The sequence below is a fragment of the Natrix helvetica genome (genome assembly GCF_964273705.1).
Source record: "Natrix helvetica genome assembly, chromosome: 1".
In the NCBI taxonomy this organism is placed as follows: Eukaryota; Metazoa; Chordata; class Lepidosauria; order Squamata; family Natricidae; genus Natrix; species Natrix helvetica.
Window position 1 is genome coordinate 165,669,174 of NC_138548.1, and position 20,692 is coordinate 165,689,865.

Below are 20,692 nucleotides of genomic sequence, written 5' to 3' on the forward strand. Positions count from 1 at the left end.
ATAGTTCTCCATTAGCCAAAGTTTCCCAATTGATCTGAATTAAGGGATAATGATCATTAAATGGGCTTAAAAAGCACAGGACATTAAGCCACTTTAAACTGAGGTTAAATTTCCTAGATCATTCCACAGGTGGCACAGGCTACCTGTATAATTAATTTAAAAATTCCTATATTGATTGCTGAGCATTATAAACGGGATAGAGAAGTAGCTATAGATGGACACGGATTTTTAAAAAAGCTTATCAGTAGGACTGTTATATTTAAGAGACAAGTTGTTATTATATCTTACCTTGGAAGGTTGGTTTCATATCACAGTAATCCATAGTGCAGTTTGTCTACTTAATAAGTTGTGCAAACCAAAATACAACAATGTTTGTACACCGTGAATTTTTTTTTCTTGTTATATTATCTGAACTCAACCAATTCTTCTTTATTCAGGAAATCATTGGTAAACAAATCAAACCTAAACCTGAGCTATGAACTAAGAAATTATGCACAGATGTGTGTGCACATGTACGCATACGTACACATACACATATTCCACTTGGATTTAAATTGTGAAAAGTTTCAGATTGTTTTACTCTTCATAGACTGCATACCTTCAGTTCAATTCAGAAAACATATAGTAAAAAAGCGTTAAGTTTGGAGCCATATTGACAGCACCTTCCAAAGGAGGTAGAAATATTTTAGCAAGCCTACTTGTTTCTTGTATAGATTAAGCACTTGCTACAATAAGTTAGACATTACATTTTATTTATGTTCTCTGCTAATCTGCCTAGTCTTATTACATAGCAATGCTGATGGTGAGGGTAAAACATTTTGGCTATGCTAGAAAAAAGAAGTATGTTCATATTCTGATTTCATTTCAGCTTTAATAAATGGAAAATCTGGTTTCCAAAGATTTTGGAAAACCTTCTTTCTTGCCAGAATGAAATTGAAATCCTAACAGCTGTAAAATGCTATGCCTATGTAACTGTGCAAGGTTTATACATTGCGTATCAGCTTCTACTTCACCAAAGAAGTAATTCTAAACTAGGTCGTAATGTCCTTTCACTATATCCATCCTATAAGTGTTGATGTACAGTAGTCAGCCAAAATTGCTTGTTATTTCTGAATCACTCTGTAAATGTGAAAACTTCTAACTTTTAACCAGAGAACAAGCCAAAAGAACTGCAATTCATTTCCCTGGTTACCCTAGTCTGGATGAAGGGAAGCATAAGCCACACGTGAACTGTTGCCAAGAAAACTTCACAGACAGGTCCATGCAGTCAGCGAGAGTCAAGCTCCATCTGAGAAATTTTTTAGATACCCTAGCATTCAAAGGAGAAAGCAAAAAAATATGCAGGCATGAAAACAAGTAAGCCAAAGATATATTTTATCACCGTCCATGCAGAATCTGCTTTTGAAAAGACCAAGGAAGACAACTGTAAATGTGTAGAATATATCAGTGAAGGCAAATCTTCTACAGATCCATAGGTGGGAAAAACCTCTATAGAAACTTATGCTCAGGTAGAAAACCAGAAGGAATTAATGCAACAGCGATTCCTAAAGCGGACTGTGTTAAGGAATCGCGACAGCTATTCCTTAACAACTGTGACAAGGAAGGTTGTAAAATGGGGCAAAAGTCACTTAACAAATGTTTCACTTAGCAACAGAAATTTTGGGCTCAATTGTGATCCTATGTCGAGGACTACCAGTAAATCAGAAACTAGGGAGTTTGTGTTGTAGACTCTTCTTTGCTATAAATGTTCAGCTCATTAGTGAAAATGCTTCTGTTTTTGATTCCCTAAGCCAGTGATGGCTATGTGCTACCCATAATGCAATGTGTGCACGACACACACCCCAAATGCCCCGCCTCCCTGCACATGTGTGTGCGACCCTCCATGCTCCCCCGCTTCCCTGTGCATGCACATGCGACCACCCCCCCCCGGTTTTGGGCCTAGCAGGCCTCCCTGAAGCCACCTGGGACCAAAAACGGAACAAGTGGGAGGTACCACCCCCTGCACTCCCACCACCCGCATGCACAGCAGAGACCCAAAAATCAGCTGGACAATGGGAGGGGCACACGCATGCACTGTGGAGCTGAGCTGGGGTGATGGCTCGCGTGCCCGCAGAGGGCTCCATGGGCCACCTGTGGTACGCATGCCATAGGTTCGCCATCACAGCCCTAAGTTAAACCAAACACTGGTCTTTTGGCATTCATGCAATTTTCTTAGAAACAATCAGGACAATACCTGGGGGGGGGGGGAATCTTAATTTTTAAAAACTTCATGTTCTGGTTTATAACTCCTATATACCAAGCAAAGACAACTCGGTCAAGATCAATTGACAAAGATCAATTAAGTCTGTCATCTGCACCTCTATAACTGTCTGGTTTGGTTCTGCAACCCAACAAGACAGACATAGACTTCAGGGGATAATCAGAACTGCAAAAAAAAAAAAAAAAAAACCAATTACTGTCAACCTGCCTTCCATTGAGGGCCTATACACTGTATATCGTATGAGTCAAAAAGATGGCCATGAAAATATTTACAGAGCCCTCACATCCTGGACATAAATTGTCTCAACTCCTACCCTCAAAACAATGCTATAGAACACTGCACACCAAGACAACTAGACACAAGAACAGTTTTCCCCCCAAACGCCATCACTCTGCTAAACAAATAATTCCCTCACCACTGTCAAACCATTCACTAAGGCTGCATTACTATTACTATTAGTCTTCTCATCGTTCCTATCACCCATCTCTTCCCACTTATGACTGCAGGACTGTAACTTTGTTGCTTGCATCCTTACGATTTATATTGATATTGTTTCCTGATTGCTTATTTGTACCCTATGACTATCATTAAGTGCTGTACCTTATGATTCTTGACAAATATATCTTGTCTTTTTATGTACACTGAGAGCATATGCACCCAAGACAAATTCCTTGTGTGTCCAATCACACTTGGCCAATAAATAATTCTATTCTATTCTATTCAGGTATGGAGAGAGCTATTTGCCTGTTCTCTGTATCATTTCCACATATATATATTCTCTATTAGGCCATTCCATCCCACTTTCTCATTTTTCCAAAATATTTTTCACTTGATTTAAGTATATATTTAAATAAGTATATATTTAAATATATACTTGATTTAAGTATATATTTAAATACATCAAAATGTATTCTGATGCTTTGAGCCAAGAACCGTTCTGGAATATTCAAAAATATACAAATCAATTGTTAATTAAATTCCGATAGACATGTAAATCCACGAAGGTCAAATATTCACTCATTATTCAGGGATGTTTTGGTAGCTATGACTTTTTTTTTTTTTACTCATCAGATTTCCCAGCAACACAAGGAGACAAATTATCAGTTCCTTCTAAATGAATTTCAACTTTCATTCTCACTCAATCTCAAACAAAATAAAAATCATTTTCATAATTAAGCTCTAATAATGTTTCTGTATTGAACAGAAATGAGGCAAAGGACATGATTTTTAAAATATCCCTCTTTCAAATGCAGAAACACCTACAAGTTTTTAGATGAAAAATCTTTACATGCTGAATTCTGGTGAACAGAGAAAAAAATGATGGGGGGGGGATATCAAGATAATCCTGTACAACAAGATTCCTTAACAAGAAAAATGAGGTAGTGACGTACTATCTTGTAATTAGTTTAGAAAACTTGTGATGCTTTCCAGCAAACGTAAGGGTTTTTTTTAATGGTTGCCAATGACAGAGACAGAAGGCGCACTACAGTACTGTAATCACTTTCATTTCAACAGAGTTTGCATTGGGTTCTCTACAAAATAAAAAAGAGACGATGTTCACTTACTATACTAAATTATAATGTGGCTCGTTCAATTTTAGTGTGTTATATGAACTCAGCCACTGCACCTTATACATACTAGCTAAACAGGTTGCATGAAGCCAATTGTAGTTTATTTCATAAACCACTATAATGCAAATTGTAGATTAGCATATGTGTTGACCAAGGCTTCCCAAGAGCATGAAACAAACTCCTTGTCCCAGCAAAACCTCTTTTTACTGTGAATTCTGCTCATTCACAGCCAGCAAAGTCTTTCAAAGGAGGATTTACGGTCACAGACCTTATCTGGCTTGGAGAGTTGCCAGACTGATATCTTCAAAACTTGGTAAGGAGTCTCAAGGAATCTCGGAAAGTCACTAACCAATTAAGCGAACTAATTGTCTCATGCAAGCTCCACTCCAGTTTCGCTCCTCTTTTATTTCCTCTGGGAGGGGCCATTCATCATCTGGCCTTAATCCCAAATTGACCCCTGTTCTTTAGTTGTTTCCTTCATCTGGTAACTCTGTGCATTCACACACTGGGAACAGGCTCCAGCTGTTCGTCTGCCTCACTGATGTCTGACTCTGAAGGCAGCTGATAGCTGGCAGATGGCTCTGGCCCCCACTCTGCCTCTGACACAGAACCCTCATCAGAGCCTTTTCCAAACTCCAGGACTGACCCATGTTCCTCCCCAACCTCCTCAATGTCCGAATCTGCTGCCAGCTCCACTCGCTGCTGGCGGGCCACAACAGTATGAAACTAGTCTCAACAGTATGTTACCTGAAATAATAATATCAGTGATTCTACGATTAGTTCGATACCCCAGGAATCTTAAGATAAGAGAATGCACTACATGCTTAAGTCAACTTTTGCCTCTAGACTGCTTTCATCCTCATCTTAACATAACGAACTTGACCGATTAGGTCAAACATCAGTTAAGTCCAGCTTATTTCCCACTGACACGGAAGGAACAGATGCTCTCAGAAGCCCTTTAGGGCAAAGGTTCTATCTATCGGTATCTATTACAGAAGTTGTGACTCGATTGATGGTAAAGTAGCAAAGCAGAAAATATGGATAGTGCAGAAGAGAAGACAGAATGTTCTAAGATCTGTTTGGGATAGAGGCTGGTTGCTAGCCTTAATTATCTTGTATACATTCCACAAACAGCATTGCTAAATTAATCCAACCCCAGCATACCAGTAGACTAGCTGCTAAATAAATCTATTCCCAGCACATAGCTTGCCATCTAAATAATGTTATCTTTTAGTTTAGCTGAACTTTTTCGTCGTTGGCGTTTCTTGCATATTTGCAGAATGGTTCATTGGGCTTTAGACATGTTGCCCTCTCCTCTCCCCACTTCAGAACATAATTTAATGGAGGATCATTTCTGCACTCCTCTTTGCCGTTTGTTTGTATCTTCGACACAATTCTCTACCTACCCACTTCCTCTTACTTCATGTCCATTTTTTTCTGCTCAAGTGAAAAATCCATAAACTACAAGATCTCTCTTGCTATTTTCCATTTTGAATGATTTTAAAAAAGCCTTTACAAAAACCTTTCCATCCATGCTGCAGTTTACTATGCAAGGCCTCCCAAAAATGCCCATCTGTAATAAAAATAACTATTTCAAATAAGAAAACGATTCCTGGTATCTATCCATTTACTGACAGTGAAAGCAAAGCCACGTTTAGTAAGGTTTTTCCTCTCTGGACAATTCAGAATGAGGGTAACTTGCTGCCTCCTTTCTTCTCTGAACCACAGTCTCCATAAACTATTTTCTCGAAAACCCTTTTTATCTAACCATTTCCTTATAATCCAACATTGTACAACCTTATCTGTATCTGGAACCTCGGAACAGCTTTGCCACAAATCAGCTTCTGCCCAACTGCTTGTCCTTCTACAAGCCACTCAATCCTCAGCTTTAAATACACGAATAACCTTGTCTCATTTCCTTGTGATCCTGTCCCTTGGTCAGTCTCCTTAGTTTCCCTCTTTCCACATATCCCCTCACACTGGAAAGTATCTCTAGAACTTTTTATCTCACAAGTTCCTTTCTTGTCTCTTCCTCCATTTCCCCTTTCTCCAGGTTCCCTTTTCTTGCAAGTCAGCCAAGTTTTCTCTGAGACAATAGCTCCTTAGGTTTTCCATATTTCGTATGATTTCCTTGAGAAAATTATCTTGAGCCTCAGGATCAGCTGCAGTGTTGCTCTCAGCCAGATTTCCCCTTCCCTCATAAAAGGGGGACTACATTGTTCTAAGTCAGATCCTTGCTCTCTTGACTTTTGACGGATTTGTAAACGGCTCCCTGCCACTGCCACCACTGAGTAAACCAATGTCACATGCATTCTAGCTCAACTGCACCAGCCACAAAACCTTATCCCTCTTATTTAGTGAACAGACCAAAACGGTAGCTGCAAAATAAGGAAACAGACCTGGGATGGCTTCAACAGAAGATGTCAGTTCTCTCCGAAGTTCACTTCAGCTTTTCTACTCATTTCCTGTCAGCGCAATATATGACACCAGAGTTCCGTATTGCACCTCGTTCGACCAAATAATAACATTGCCCCATCCTCCATCTACTTTGCTTCTTTAGAAGATTTTTACTTCACTTTTTTTAATTTTTAGTTTCTATATAATGTCACAGAGTGTGGGTTTTTGGTTTTTTTTTAGCCTAGTCAGCTCCTTGGGGTTCACTAAAATTAAATAACAAACATACTGAAAGAATTAGGATTGTACAGTCACATCTTTGGGTCAGTCTCATGCTAAAGACCACAATACGTATGTCTGCAATGAAACTGACTCATATACAGTACTGTATACAAAACTGTGCTCCCTGGCCACCAAGACAGGACCACACAAATGGGAACGCACACATGGACACACACAAACTTACTTCCAGCAAATCCCATTCTTATTTCCATGATTTTCTGCAGTCTGGTTGGCTTTGTTGCTCAATAGAGTTGTCCTCATTTTCCAAATCTGTCTCAGAATGAAAATAGCTAATGGGACTTTTGAAAAAGACCTATGCAACAGGATGAATAAGCAACATTTTCAAAGCAAGTTATCTGTCATCTAACAAGATCTCTTAATTCCAGTTTGGGTCACTTAAAAGAATATTGGGCAAGGATAAACCCAGTTTAACTATTTAATAAAACACACCCCGGGATGTATTTTCTCTTCTGTTTCTGTTCCTAAGATCATGGAAATATGACACAATGTCATTGAAGCTACCCAATTTTTCAATCCAAAGTACACCTCTACAGAATCATGTTATAAAATTCCTGGGACAGAATGGAGGAAAAATACAGAATAGCAGAGTTGGAAGGGACTTTACAAATCCCCTGCTCAAGCAGCAGTACCATTCCAGAGAAGAGGCTGTCTAATTCCTTCTTAAAAGCTTCCAATGATGAAGCACCCACAACTTCTGAAGACAAGCTGTTCCACTGGTTAGCTATTTTCACTGTTAGGAAAGTTCTCCTTAGTTCTAGGTTGCTTCTCTTTTATTAGTTTCCACCCAACAGCCATAAAAATGAAACCTCAAGAAATCGGGGCGGGGTGGGGGGAGGCCAGAGCTGAAAATAGCAAGCAAAGCTGCAAACTCTCTGCAGAAATTTATGACCAGAAGTAGCAAATGGTGTATTAACCCAGAATGGTTAACCAATGCACTATCTAGTCATCTAACAATAGGCTAAGAAATACTTCAATGCATTTGTTAATTCATATGTAAACTGCATTTGTAACAAATAAGACATATGTGTCTCTTTCTTTCCCCTTTGAGACTTTGTTAAAACAAAGTTTAGGCTGCCTTCTCCATACAATTTTAACATGCCTCGCGTGAAGCTCCCAGGAGTATCTATTTGTAGTGTGTCTATGGAGATTCTCAGTCATCCATGTCATGGCTGTCCCAAAGGTGCTTTTTTAAAGAGGCAACTGGGCTTTCTGTTTTCTCTTTTCTTCCTTTGAAGACATTTCACTTCTCATCCAAGAAGCTTCTTCAGTTCTGATTTTAGATTGAATTAGATCTGATTTAGAGTTGAAGAAGTTTCTTGTATAAGAAGCGAAACGTCTTCGAACAAAAAGTCCAGTTGCCTCTTGAAAAATCACCTTTGGGGACAACCATGACTTGGATGACTGGGTAGTATACACTCTTGTAAACCCACACTCTTTTGGTATTAGGGGAATGGAAACGTGCAACCATTATTTTTTCTGTGTTATTTCCCCTGAATTCAATCAGATCCTGTTCTGTAAGGCTACAGGAAATTATTACCAACTGAATTGTCTTAATTGATAGGAGTGGCCACTTATTTGTATTGCTGATAGTCATTGTATTTATGACTTTATTAATAATTTAATTTGGGGACTCTTATTGCATACTGTTGGTAACTGTAACTGTATCATTGATGTTTTATTGTTTTGAATATAATCCACCAAGGGCAATTGCAGCAGGCCCTGCTCCCAAATCAAAGAAAACATTTCAATTGTACACATAAGTAATATTCATTTCCTACTAGGCTGGGCATAAAAAAGTGTGGTTTTTAAAAACAATTATGGGTTCAAAAGAATACATGCAATGCTAGTGTTAAATATTAACATATATCGAGATAAGTCTCCCCTCTGGTCCGCTACTACAGCGGGAAACAGGTATCCCGCTGATTGGTCGAGGGGCGTACCCAATCCCTATAAAAGGGGGACCCTCCGACCTCAGAGCAAGCTGGATCACTATTACTACTAATAAAGAGCTGTTAAGTCACTTCGTGTCCGCAGTCTGTCTCTCGTTGCCCAGATCGAACATTGGCGACGAGGATGGGATTGAGAGACAGATAGGACGAAGAACGCTACCTCCAGAATCTCCGGATTTGATCCAGCCCAGGAATTCGGCAGTAATTCCGACAGCCATCTCAGATCACCGCAGCGCGGCAAATTCAAACTGAGAAGATGGCGATGCATGCTCCCCCCGCTCCTTTCGACCCAGAAAACGACGAATGGGAAGCTTTCATGATTCGTTTCGAGTGTTTCCTCGAAGCGAACGAATACACGGGGATCACCGATGCGAGGAAGAAAAACATCTTCCTCGGCTACTGCGGAAAGGAAGTCTTCAATACGGCCAGAGACCTCACCGCGCCTACTCCAATACAGGCAGTATCGTGGACGACGTTGCAACAGACTCTGCAAACTCACTACGCGCCAAAACCTTCCCGCCATGTCTGCCGCAAGGAATTCAACATGAGGACCCAGAAGGCGGGAGAATCCATCAATCAATATGTTGCAGCCCTACGAAAAGCAGCAACTCACTGCGAATACAGAGATCTGGAAGAGCACATCTTAGAGCAGCTCATCTGTGGGTTAAGAGACATTTCTTTGCAAAAGAAGCTGTTGGCAAACCCGAATTTAACCCTACAGACAGCGTTAAACGAAGCAAGAGCGTCAGAGTCAGCGGAGAAATCATCAGTGACCATACAACGAGGGGCCAACGTAAACCAGCCAGCACCAAGACAAACCAGAGTTCACTACGAGGACACAAGCCCCGACTTCGAGAATCCCGAGTTCGAGGACAGTCACCTGATGCAGAGCAGTCACGTGAGGCCTGGGGGGAGACCCGGATCCCGTTTGCCGCCCTGCGCAAGCTGCGGAGGGAATCACCCCAGGTCTACTTGTAGGTTCAGGAACGTTGTTTGTTCGCACTGCAACAAACTTGGGCACATCGCACGAGTGTGCCGGAGCGGAGTCCCTGCCTCACGGCAGCCACCCATGTACCGCCAACAGAAGCCTAACCCAGGGGCTTGGCGAAATCAAAAAGGGCGCCCAGAGAGAAATCCACAAGTGTTTACCCAGAGAGAATATTTCCAAAGAGCTGAACGAGCGTATCCCCAGAGAGATTACTCACAAGGAGTTGAGCGAGCGTATCCCCAGAGAGAATACACACAAAGAGCTGAAAGAGCGTTCTATCAAGACGCTCAACGAGAGTATTTGCAGGATGTTGACGATGAGATAGAGTTGACCCAGAGAGAGGAGTTGCGAACGTATCTCACTACAATACATCAGGTCCGCCCTAAGCGGCCAAAAAGGCTGAGAGTCACAGTCCTCTTGGAGGGCTCACCCTGCGAGCTAGAAGTTGACACAGGATCGACCCTGACGATCATTTCATGGGCATCCATGAAACAGGCTATCCCTAGCCTCAGAAAGAGCCAACTACGCGCTCCAGACGTCCTGCTACGAGACTACCAGGGGAACCAAGTCCCCATCGTGGGCCAAGGCACATTCCACATCCGTTTCAAGGACATCGAAGCCCAGCTGCCCGTGACCATCGCCAGCGCGCCATTGCAGAACCTTCTGGGGCTTGATTGGTTTGAAGCCCTGGGGTTAGAAGTCACCGGAATCAACGCCGTGAGAAACAGCAGCGCTGAACAGATTTTTAAGGAGTTCGAGGATGTGTTCAGCCCCGGTCTTGGTAAGTATGTGGGTAAACCAATATCATTCAATTTAGACCCCAAAGTGGCGCCAATCCGACTTAAACCGAGACGAGTGCCTTTTGCGCTCCGCCCAAAAATAGATAAGGAAATAGATAAGTTAGTGGAGCAAGGAATCCTTGAGCCGGTAGATCACGCGCGCTGGGAAACGCCCATCGTGACCCCAGTCAAACCAGACGGATCAGTCCGCATCTGCGCGGACTATAAATGCACAATTAATGTCGCGCTACAACAGAGCGCATATCCTGTGCCTGTAGTACAGCACTTATTGCACTCGTTGGGGCCAGGAAAGGTATTTGCAAAATTAGACATGGCACAAGCTTACCAGCAACTGCCAGTTGATAGCGCCACAGCGGAGGCCCAAACTATAGTGACGCATAGAGGAGCATTCAAATGCAACCGGCTACAATTCGGCGTAAGCATTGCCCCAGGATTGTTCCAGAGCGTCATGGAACGACTTTTGCAAGGGATACCAGGAGTCGTCCCCTATTTTGACGACATCTTGGTGTCCGCTGCAAATGAGGAGCAATTAAACAAAAGAGTCAGATCTGTTTTGGCCAGAATCAGAGAAAAGGGTCTCCGCCTCAAAAAAGAAAAATGCCAAATTAACGTGCCTAGCGTAGAATTCCTGGGTTATAGAATCAATGGTCAGGGAATACACCCCACTTCAAAGAAAATTAAGGCGATCCAGGACGCCCCCACACCACGAAATCAGACCGAGTTGCAGGCCTTCCTCGGATTACTTAACTTCTACAGCGTTTTTCTGAGGCAGAAAGCGACCGTTGCTGAGCCACTACACCGTCTACTCCAGAGGAACGCACCATGGAAATGGGGACGATCCGAAGCTGCAGCTTTCGCCGGGGTAAAGCGCCTGCTCACCACTGACTCACTGCTTGTTCAATACAGCCAGACCCTACCGCTGGTATTGACCTGCGACGCATCACCTTTCGGAGTTGGAGCAGTCCTCAGCCACAGGATGCCCGACGGAAAAGAAGCACCCATCGCTTTCTACTCCAGAACTCTTTCATCGGCCGAGAGGAATTACAGCCAAATGGACAGGGAAGCGCTGGCTGCCGTAGCGGGAGTAAAGCGTTTCCACGAATACCTCTACGGCCGCGATTTTGAACTGATCACAGATCACGAACCGCTGTTGGGACTTCTGGCGGGAAACCGCCCCACTCCGGTCTCCCTTTCTCCTCGCATGACCAGGTGGACTGTTTTCCTGGCTGCGTATTCATACAAATTGATTCATCGACCGGGCTCCACTCTTGGACACGCAGACGCACTCAGCCGTTGCCCATTACCTGACATTCTGCCAGACCCCACTCCAGAAGTACCGGTATTGCTCATTGACTGTTTGGACTCGGGACCGGTTTCTTCCTACGATGTTGCAAGGTTCTCCTCTAAAGACAATTTAATAAAACAAGTTCAAACTTGGGTTTGGAGGGGGTGGCCGAAGGGAAATGTGGGCCCGGAATTCAAAATGTTTTGGTCAAAACGGGACGAGCTCTCAGTGCTACAGGGATGTTTGTTGTGGGGGGATCGAGTTGTTATTCCGTATGCTTTACGTAAAAATGTATTAGATGCTTTACATATGGGTCATCCGGGGATTGTTAGAATGAAGGCGTTAGCAAGAAGTTACGTGTGGTGGCCAAACATGGACAAAGAAATAGAGGAGTGGGTGGCCACTTGCGACCCATGCCAGGAATCAAGACCAGCACCCCCGGAAGCTCCCGCCACAGAATGGGAGAAACCCAAAGCACCCTGGTCGCGAATACACATCGACTTCGCAGGGCCATTCCAAGGTCAGACTTTCCTTATAGTTGTGGATGCATACTCAAAATGGCTAGATGTAGTCCTAATGACTTCAACCACGGCAGAGGCAGTCATAAAGGTTCTACGGCGACTTTTCGCCACCCATGGCCTGCCAGATCTTTTAGTATCCGATAACGGGCCCCAATTCACGGCCATGCAGTTTGAAACATTTTTAGCAGGTTTGGGAATTCGGCATGCCCTCGTCGCGCCATTCCATCCAGCATCAAACGGACAGGCGGAGAGAATGGTGCGATTCGCAAAAGAGGCCCTCGCTAGGATGGGTCCAGGTGATTGGCAAACACGCATTGACCATTACCTCCTAATTCAGCACATTACCCCAAGCGCAACAACGGGTAGGAGCCCCGCTGAACTACTCATGGGTCGCCGCCTACGGTCTCACCTGGACCGGCTTCACCCGAATTACTCTGCCACGGCTCCCCCAGACTCTACAAGCAAAATCCGGTCTTTCAGAGTAGGGGATTCAGTATACGCCCACAACTACGCAGGGGTAACATTATGGATGCCGGCAAAAGTCATCGGCATCACGGGTCCACGATCGTATCTGCTGGAACTAGAAGATGGGCGAAACTGGAAAAGGCACATCGATCAACTTCGGGGTCGCTTGGCACACTCCGACCTTCGAAACGAAGACGAGAGTTTCCTGTCTACAGAAAGTCAGCCACGCGAAAGCCCCATCATAGGAAACGACGACGCCGGCGAGCCAAGCGTGGGACAAGACAACACGCACGAAGCAGAGCAACCCCCAGACAACACAGCCGAACAGACTCCTGAACGCCCGAGCAACGAAGGCACAAGACCTCCAGAACGGGAAACAGGAAAAGCACCCGATCCTGCAACTACTTCGAACCAACCCGCACCCGGTCCTGCAACCACTTCAAACCAACCCGAACTACGACGTTCCTCCCGAGCAAGACAAACACCCACATACCTAAAAGACTATGTTACCTACCGCAACGTTCCATCTAGGAGGGGAGGGGTGTTAGATATTAACATATATCGAGATAAGTCTCCCCTCTGGTCCGCTACTACAGCGGGAAACAGGTATCCCGCTGATTGGTCGAGGGGCGTACCCAATCCCTATAAAAGGGGGACCCTCCGACCTCAGAGCAAGCTGGATCACTATTACTACTAATAAAGAGCTGTTAAGTCACTTCGTGTCCGCAGTCTGTCTCTCGTTGCCCAGATCTAACAGCTAGTATATAACTAGCTAAAAAGGTCTCAAACTTCATCTCCAAGTTAAGTGGAATTTATGTAAAAAGTAATGCCCATAGAAATGTGCTTTATGACAGGAATAATCCATGCCTGTTTTGCGGTGGGCTATTAACATTTTGGAAAGGTTTGAGACCTTTTTAGCCTAATTACTCTTGAACAATGTCTTATTTTAACATTATTGCAAAAGATGGGAAACGCAGACCCATTGCAAGGTTGCAATGTTGCACCTGCTATCAAAAATGGCTGCCTAGATAGCCATGTTCAGTCAAATCATCTGACTTAGGCATCATGAATTATGCTTTCTCTCCTATAATATTTTATGAGCTGGACCAGGCTACATGTGGACAGAAGTCTCACTTGGAAGTTGGGCCTGAAAGCGAAGAACACCAAAAGTCAATCATTCCTGCTGGAACAACTTTTTTTTTTCTGTAAAAATTCAAAATGATCTTTTTTGATCACCAGGAGAAAGCTGCTTACAGTAGAACTCTGCAGCATAAAAGAAGCTGAAGGGAAGTGGAAGAGTTCAGGAAGTTTCTTGATGTTTGTTCAGAGACACTGCCTCGTTGTCTTGCGTTCAGCTTAAAATTGATCTAATTTTTACAAACATGAATTAAAAATGAGAGGGGTCTTTGTTGAAAATAACGGGGCTTTTTTCAGGGGAAATCTGCCAGCTGAAGCTGTTCAAAGTTTGGGCAGTGGATGGAAGGAAGCAGCAGTAGCACCAATCTGCAAACTGGACTCAATACCACACCCAAAAATACAGTTTTCATAACTCCCTCGTGGCAGGGGTAGGCTGCTGGGGTTTCAGAGAACCTCTAGCTAAGATTCTGTGCAGTTCAAGGAACCCCCAAATCCCACTCCTGGCTGGCCCCACCCATTCTGCCCCTCTCTTCCCAGGAGTCCCCACATGGCCCATTTGGGTGCAGGTAAGTGCAGGACATGCGCAGAGGCTCCGAGAGGGCGAAAAAGAGGCCTACCAGAAGTTTGGGAAGGTTGGAAACGGGCCTGTTTCCGGCTCCAGAGGGCCTCCGGAGCCTGGGGAGGCCATTTTCACCCTCCCAGAGGCTCGAGAAAAGTCACCGGAGCCCGGGGAGGGCAAAAACGCCCCCCCCCCATAGTGAATGAGGCTGGCTAGGCCATGACCACCATGGCCACATCCACCCAGCAACCAGGCAGAGAACCCCTTGCTAAAAATTTTGAAGTCCACCCCTGCCTCATGGCTAAATCTCAGAGGTGATTCTTTTTTTCCTATGAAAAATCCATCTTAAACATAATAGGGAAATGTAGGGAATAGGAGATTCAAAGCTGTTTTTCACAGCAAACGAAGTTGAACATACAGTTTTAAGCCAAATTCATAGCAAATAAGATGATCAGGTTGCACTGAAAGATTTTTCTAAATCTATCTAGACATGTCAATGATAAATTCCAGATCAGGGGTGGGGTCTCTTTGCGACCTGTGAACTTCAACTCCAAGAATTCCTGAGCCAGCATGGGAATAGAAGCTCACAGATCGCAAAATGTTGCCCGTCCCTGATCTAGAACCTCCTGCATGCACTACCACTGAGTTACAACTCCTGGTAATTAATTCCTGGATATGAAATTTTAGACCAACTGATAAGCTAATGTTGGATCAAAGAAGCTAACTTAGATGATGCCCAATATTAAATCATCGTTAGATTTTCTAACTATTACATGCTTGAGCTAACATGCTGTGTTAAACCATGGCATGTCGCACTATAGTTCATGAGAAGCTCAACTAACTAGGTTCACATAGCATGTTACTCCTAAAAGTAGATGATGGCTTAGTGTGGTATAATATACGAACTCATTCAGTGACTGGTAAGAGAACTCTTTGTGGCTGCTGTTTTTTAAATTGTGAGTCTTCTATCTCCTTTCATGAAACACCAATGACTGAAACTTGCTAGGTACAAAGATAGAAAGGTTGGAAATTATTCATATCCCCTCCACATAAACCATTATTTTCATGTTCTGTGGTATGAACAGAGAATACAACCATCTGCCATTTAGCAAAAGGGTCCCGAGACATTTAAAAATTAGCTTCCATTACATAATGGGGAAAACATCTATTATGTGCAATAATGAATTGGGAGATATTCCCTTATCAAATGGTATGGTTATTTTGACATAGCCCCTTAAGGACCCAAAAGTGTTTCATTTTCTACTCTAGCTGTTTCATGATGACTATCATGGAACAAAAATTAATCTGCTTCAATTTCTAATAAAGTCAACAAATCTTATTATAGGCTCTTCATGGAATTATTAGAGCTTCCTCTTCAGCAGGTCATCCAAATGAGTTATTCCGGGTGTGGAGGGGTGGATGGTTGTTTAAAGAGGCTAACAATAAACAGAACTAGGGACACATGGCCAAGCAGTACACATTCATTCACACATTTTCTAGGCTGCAGTCTATGCGTTTAGAGCTAAATGTAAGCTTCCTATGACACATTGTCCATCTTTCCCTGACTGGCACACCAAAGATAGTGGGTCTATTCAAATCTGAACAAGCCATAATTGTTAAAGCTTATGAACACAATAAGGGTGAAAAGGGAAGAGTGGGTGGACTTACTTGAGCAGAAGGATAGATATGTGTTGCTACTCTTTGAGAAAGAGATGAGTCAGCGAAGACCATTGGACTCTGCCAAGTACTGCCTAGCCTTTATGTCTCCAGTCAAAGGATGACTTTAGGAGATGATGAGGAACAACTAAAAGACTTGTTTTTCACAACCAGATTGGTTATCCAGGGTAATACGTTACCTGATGAAACTATTTTATACATGAGGTCCACAGATTACATTAAATCATGAATTGGTTTAACCAGAGTTTGTTGAACAAGCCAAAATAGCTGAGTTCACATATCATAAGCCAGCCATTTCCCACCTAAGCAATTTCCAGACTGCCTAAACTTCAGTTCCCACAGTTGCCAGTAATGGCCAGTCTGCCTAAGGAATTGAGATTCACAGCTGTAGAGGGAATCCAACTTGAGGAAAGCTGTCCTAGACCATAATAGTCACATAGTGATCAAGTCGAGGAGTACCTGTAGCTGTCTATCATTTAAAAAAATAACTTTGAAGACATGCGTTCAGCAAACTTTTAAAAGTTCCTCATAAACATCAGGTAAATCCATAGAAGAGACGACTTTTCCATCACAGAAAGTTTGTGGTGCAATGAAATGATCATTATGTCACATCGGACTTGTTGGTTGTAGCCACCTCTGTAACTCCTGCTGATTTGTTAATTATCACCGATTTGAACCATTTCAAATAAGGGAAGAGGGGATGTTAGTACTGGAGTACTAACATACGGAGTAAAGCGTATGAAATACAGAACAATTTCCAGGTAATAAGGTTATTTAATCATCTGTATCTATAGGCCATCCCTTGCAAAGCTTTAAATAGCCTCCTATTATTGGTATCTAAAAAAGGCAGATTTCAAAGCAAAAGGACTTCTTTCAGACCTCAGTCAGCCTTCATCTGATTTCCCTTCAAAGTGATGGGTGACAAAGGCTAACAACTTTTACATGCCTTTGGATGCTGTTGAAAGAAAGAGAAAAATACTACATTAACCCCACTATTGCTAAAGAGTCACTTAAGGCTATTAGTCTCATGAGCATCCCACTCCTCATGAGGAATGGGGCAACTCGCTGTGGCCAATTCATCCTAGGACAACTCGCTGAGGGTCAATTTAACAATTCAATTTAATTATTTAAAATAAATTTAAAAATATTTTAATTTCTGCCCATTCTTTTGCATCTTTTATTTAATGATTCTATTCCACTATTTCTTTGATATTAGTGTAACTCTTTGTCTGCAGTAAGTTGTCCTATGGCGAGTTGGTCATGGTGAGTTGGCTGCGGCAAGTTGGCAATGGCGGGTTGACCACTGGGAATTGTCATAGACCCCTCATGTGCCACCTGAAGCAGTTTGCTTCTCTATAGCGCAGTGCAAAACCATTCATATTTTCTCATATTTTTAAGCCCTGACCCTTTTTAAATGTTTTCATATCCAGAGAGGGCTGAGATTTGAGTCACTATGCCCAAAGAAGTCTTTTAAAATGATTACTGTATTTTTCAGAGTATAAGACACTCTGAAATATAAGACGCACCTAGCTTTTGGGGAGGAAAACAAGGGGCGGGGGGGGGGAATCTGCCTCTGCCTCGCAGCAATTTGCCTCCTTGCAGCAAACAGCAAACTATTCAGACAATATACACTATTTGTGGTGTTACATTTCAGACTATACTTGCACAGATGCTGTTAAAATTGATATGGCTTTCTGGAACTATACATTATTCTCTGCTATTTAAAAGAAAATACAACAATGCTTCTTCAGATCAAGTATTTATTTTAAAAAGTTTCTTCATTTTGTTAAGTTGTCTAGAACAATAATAAAGCAGTCTTTAAAAAATAAGTAATAATTTGAACATTCTATAGGCATGTTTAATTATTGATTTACCTCCTTGCAGCAAGCAGCAAAACAGCCTGTTCCAGTTTAGCTTGATTAGCACAAGAAAAAAAAATCTGCCTCTGCCTCCCAGCAATTTGCCTCCTTGCAGCTAACAGGCTGTTTCACTTTCAATTTCAGTTTCAGCAGGGTGATGATCATCTCTTTCAGGCTGCAGGGATTGCCATAGCCTATTGTCGCCTCAAGCACCATTTTCCCGTTTGCTGCAAGGAGGTAAATTGCTGGGAGGCAGAGGCCAAAGGATGGGGGCCAGTGGGTGGGCGGGGCTACATTCAGTGTATAAGATGCACCAAAATTTTCACCCTCTTTTGAGGGAGGGAAAAAGTGCGTCTTATACTCCGAAAAATACAGTAAATAAAATAATGTCAGAGAGCTCGTCCTATTTTAATGAATTAAAGCATTGGAACATTTGGACATAGAGTGGGATATTGTAGCCATACTAGCCATCTGAAAGAGCTAAATATTTGGAGAAGAGAAGCAAGATTGCTCACTGAAGAAGAAAAATGAAAATGGTGTTTACTTGGGATATCTGGTTCTGGTTGGATAGCAGATATGTTATTCGGGCATTATTTTTGGAAGATAAACTCAAGACCATCTTAGGCACCACCTATTTATCTACCCCTTTTAGGGCTAATTAGAACACTCCTACTGAGAAAAAAAAGCACATTTTCTGTGCAAAGAATTATTCAGGTATTCGAATTAATCAAAATATAAGAGACATGCAGTTTTATACTGTATGTTTTTATATTTGGGGGTCTGGGCAAAATGACAGTTGGTCTTACCTGAACTGTTGTTTTAGGAGGTTTTGCAGGATTAGCCATGATTAGGTATTGTTATGTCCAATTTGCCTCGAGACAGAGTTAATCTGAAGCCACGCCTCTGTGCTCCTTCCCTCTGGTTCCCAGTTTCAATGAGTCAAGCCCACTGCAAAACACCTGAAAGTAAGTCATAAGGGAACACACCCTACCCCCTGAACTCCCCCAACCCCTGGACCAACACTAGGGCGGGAACCTGGCTAATCCTGCAAAACCTCCTAAAACAACAGTTCAGGTAAGACCAACTGTCATTTTCCAGAGGAATTTTGCAGGATTAGCCAGGATTGGGACATACCCAGTTAACGTCCCTCGGGGGGGAGGGGGGGGCACTATTGGTCCTCGGCCCCTCATGCGCTACCACCTGTTGTAACACCCTACAACCAAACACCGCATCAGCCGATGCAAACGTGTCTAACCTGTAAACACGGCTGTTAAGTGAATCTGGCTCCCCCCTTGACTTTGCTGGTCAGAAGCTGCAAAAGAGGATCACATGACCTGGGACACTGCAACCATCATAAATACTAGTCAGTTGCCAAGCATCTGAATTTTGATCACGTGACTATGGGGATGCTGCAACAGTAAAGTGTGAAAAACAGTCACAAGTCACTTTTTTCAGTTCCGTTGTAACTTTGAACAGTCACTGAATGAACTATTGTAAATCCAAAACCACGTGTACTTTATAGTGAAACCTTCTCCTAATTTGGGGTTCTCTAGATGTGTTCAGACTAGAATTCTGGAACCTGTAGGCCCTACACATTAGACGGGTACCAATCTGGAATAAAACTGTAAAATACCTAAAAACTAGCTGATAACCCGACGTTGCCCGGGTATTTATTTATAGGGGGAAATTTCTGGACCAAATGTAATTTCTCATGTTGGATTTTCCCCCTTACCAGAGGGAGTCCCTTGTGGAATACTGTGAAGCCGTTACCATGACAACTCCACTGCCCTGCACAGTAGAAGCCATTTTACAGAAATACAGTAGAAGCCATTTTACAGCAGTACAGTAGAAACCCTTTTAAGGCACAACAGGCTGTATCTTAACAGAACACACACACCAAGGGGTTTTAGGGGTGTCTTACCCCATAGTATAGTGATAGGATAGTGTGACACCTCCTGGGGAAAATACATTTCATTTGGACTGTTTTCAACTTCACTGGAGCCTTTTTGACAATCTCTGCCTTTTACTGCTGGAATTCTACACTACCGAAAGCCTTCTAATGTGAGAGGCTATGAGATCTCTCAGGGGAAAAATGCAAAATCACTGAAAATAGTAAAGTATTTAATAAGAATACAAGAGTATTTCAGTTAGTTTAAAATCCCATTAATGTGGTCTAATTAAGTGGGTTTAGTCATGAGCCTTCAAAAATGAGGAAAAACAACACACACTTCTAGGAAAAAAGCAATCTTTTTCCCTCCCTTATTTTCAATCGTAGAGATTCCTTTGAGAATGACAGAAAAGTTCTGATTCTATTTAAAGGACTACTGTTGCACAAGAGTTCTCACGTGACAGAGCAAATGATAAAAAGACAACAATTGGGCTGAAATGCTGCTATGATTTATTCATACAAAAAGCCAAATGAACAGCGTTTGGCTAAAAATTTGGATTGGTGAACCATTCCCCACCTCTTGATGGGAATTGAGGGGACTGAAAGTTTAGCACACTTGGAGGCCTTCACAAAGGGGAAGTCTGCACAATAGGAAGATAACACTCAGAATCAGGGCACAAAAGAAAGGCATCTGTCCAAGCATCACAAGTTCCAGCTGTGCATCATAACATTAAAAAAAATTAACCTGCTGAAATTCAACTGAAAAATAGCATGGCATTTGCTTATGGTGACAACAATGAATATTTAAATATGTAAGTATGAATGTTCCTAATATTGTAGCATACGTATGGAGCAAGTAGAGGCAGTAGGCCAAAAATGCTTGCTCTATGCTTGTAGTATCTGCAATAATCAATAGATTCTTGTCTTTGCTTCCTTGGTTTCTGAGCTGCTGTCAATCGAAGTACTTCCAATAATACTTAATGTACATTTGTCCAAAATAGAGCATCCTCCTGGTAGGATCTTGTCAATTCAGAAA

General features: G+C 42.6%; 1 protein-coding gene across 6 annotated transcripts in view; it reads right to left on the reverse strand.

The window, feature by feature from the left end:
* The window catches only part of WIPF1 (WAS/WASL interacting protein family member 1), a 74,657-nt gene that overhangs the window by 40,093 nt on the left and 13,872 nt on the right, over positions 1-20,692 (reverse strand). Inside the window, exon 1 of one of the 6 annotated variants that reach the window (XM_081935440.1) lies at positions 6,231-6,279. The exons of the other annotated variants lie outside the window; for them this stretch is intronic. The gene's annotated coding sequence lies outside the window, so the exon portion shown is untranslated. Of the gene's footprint in view, positions 1-6,230; positions 6,280-20,692 lie in introns of those variants that run through there. 6 annotated transcript variants of the gene reach the window in all.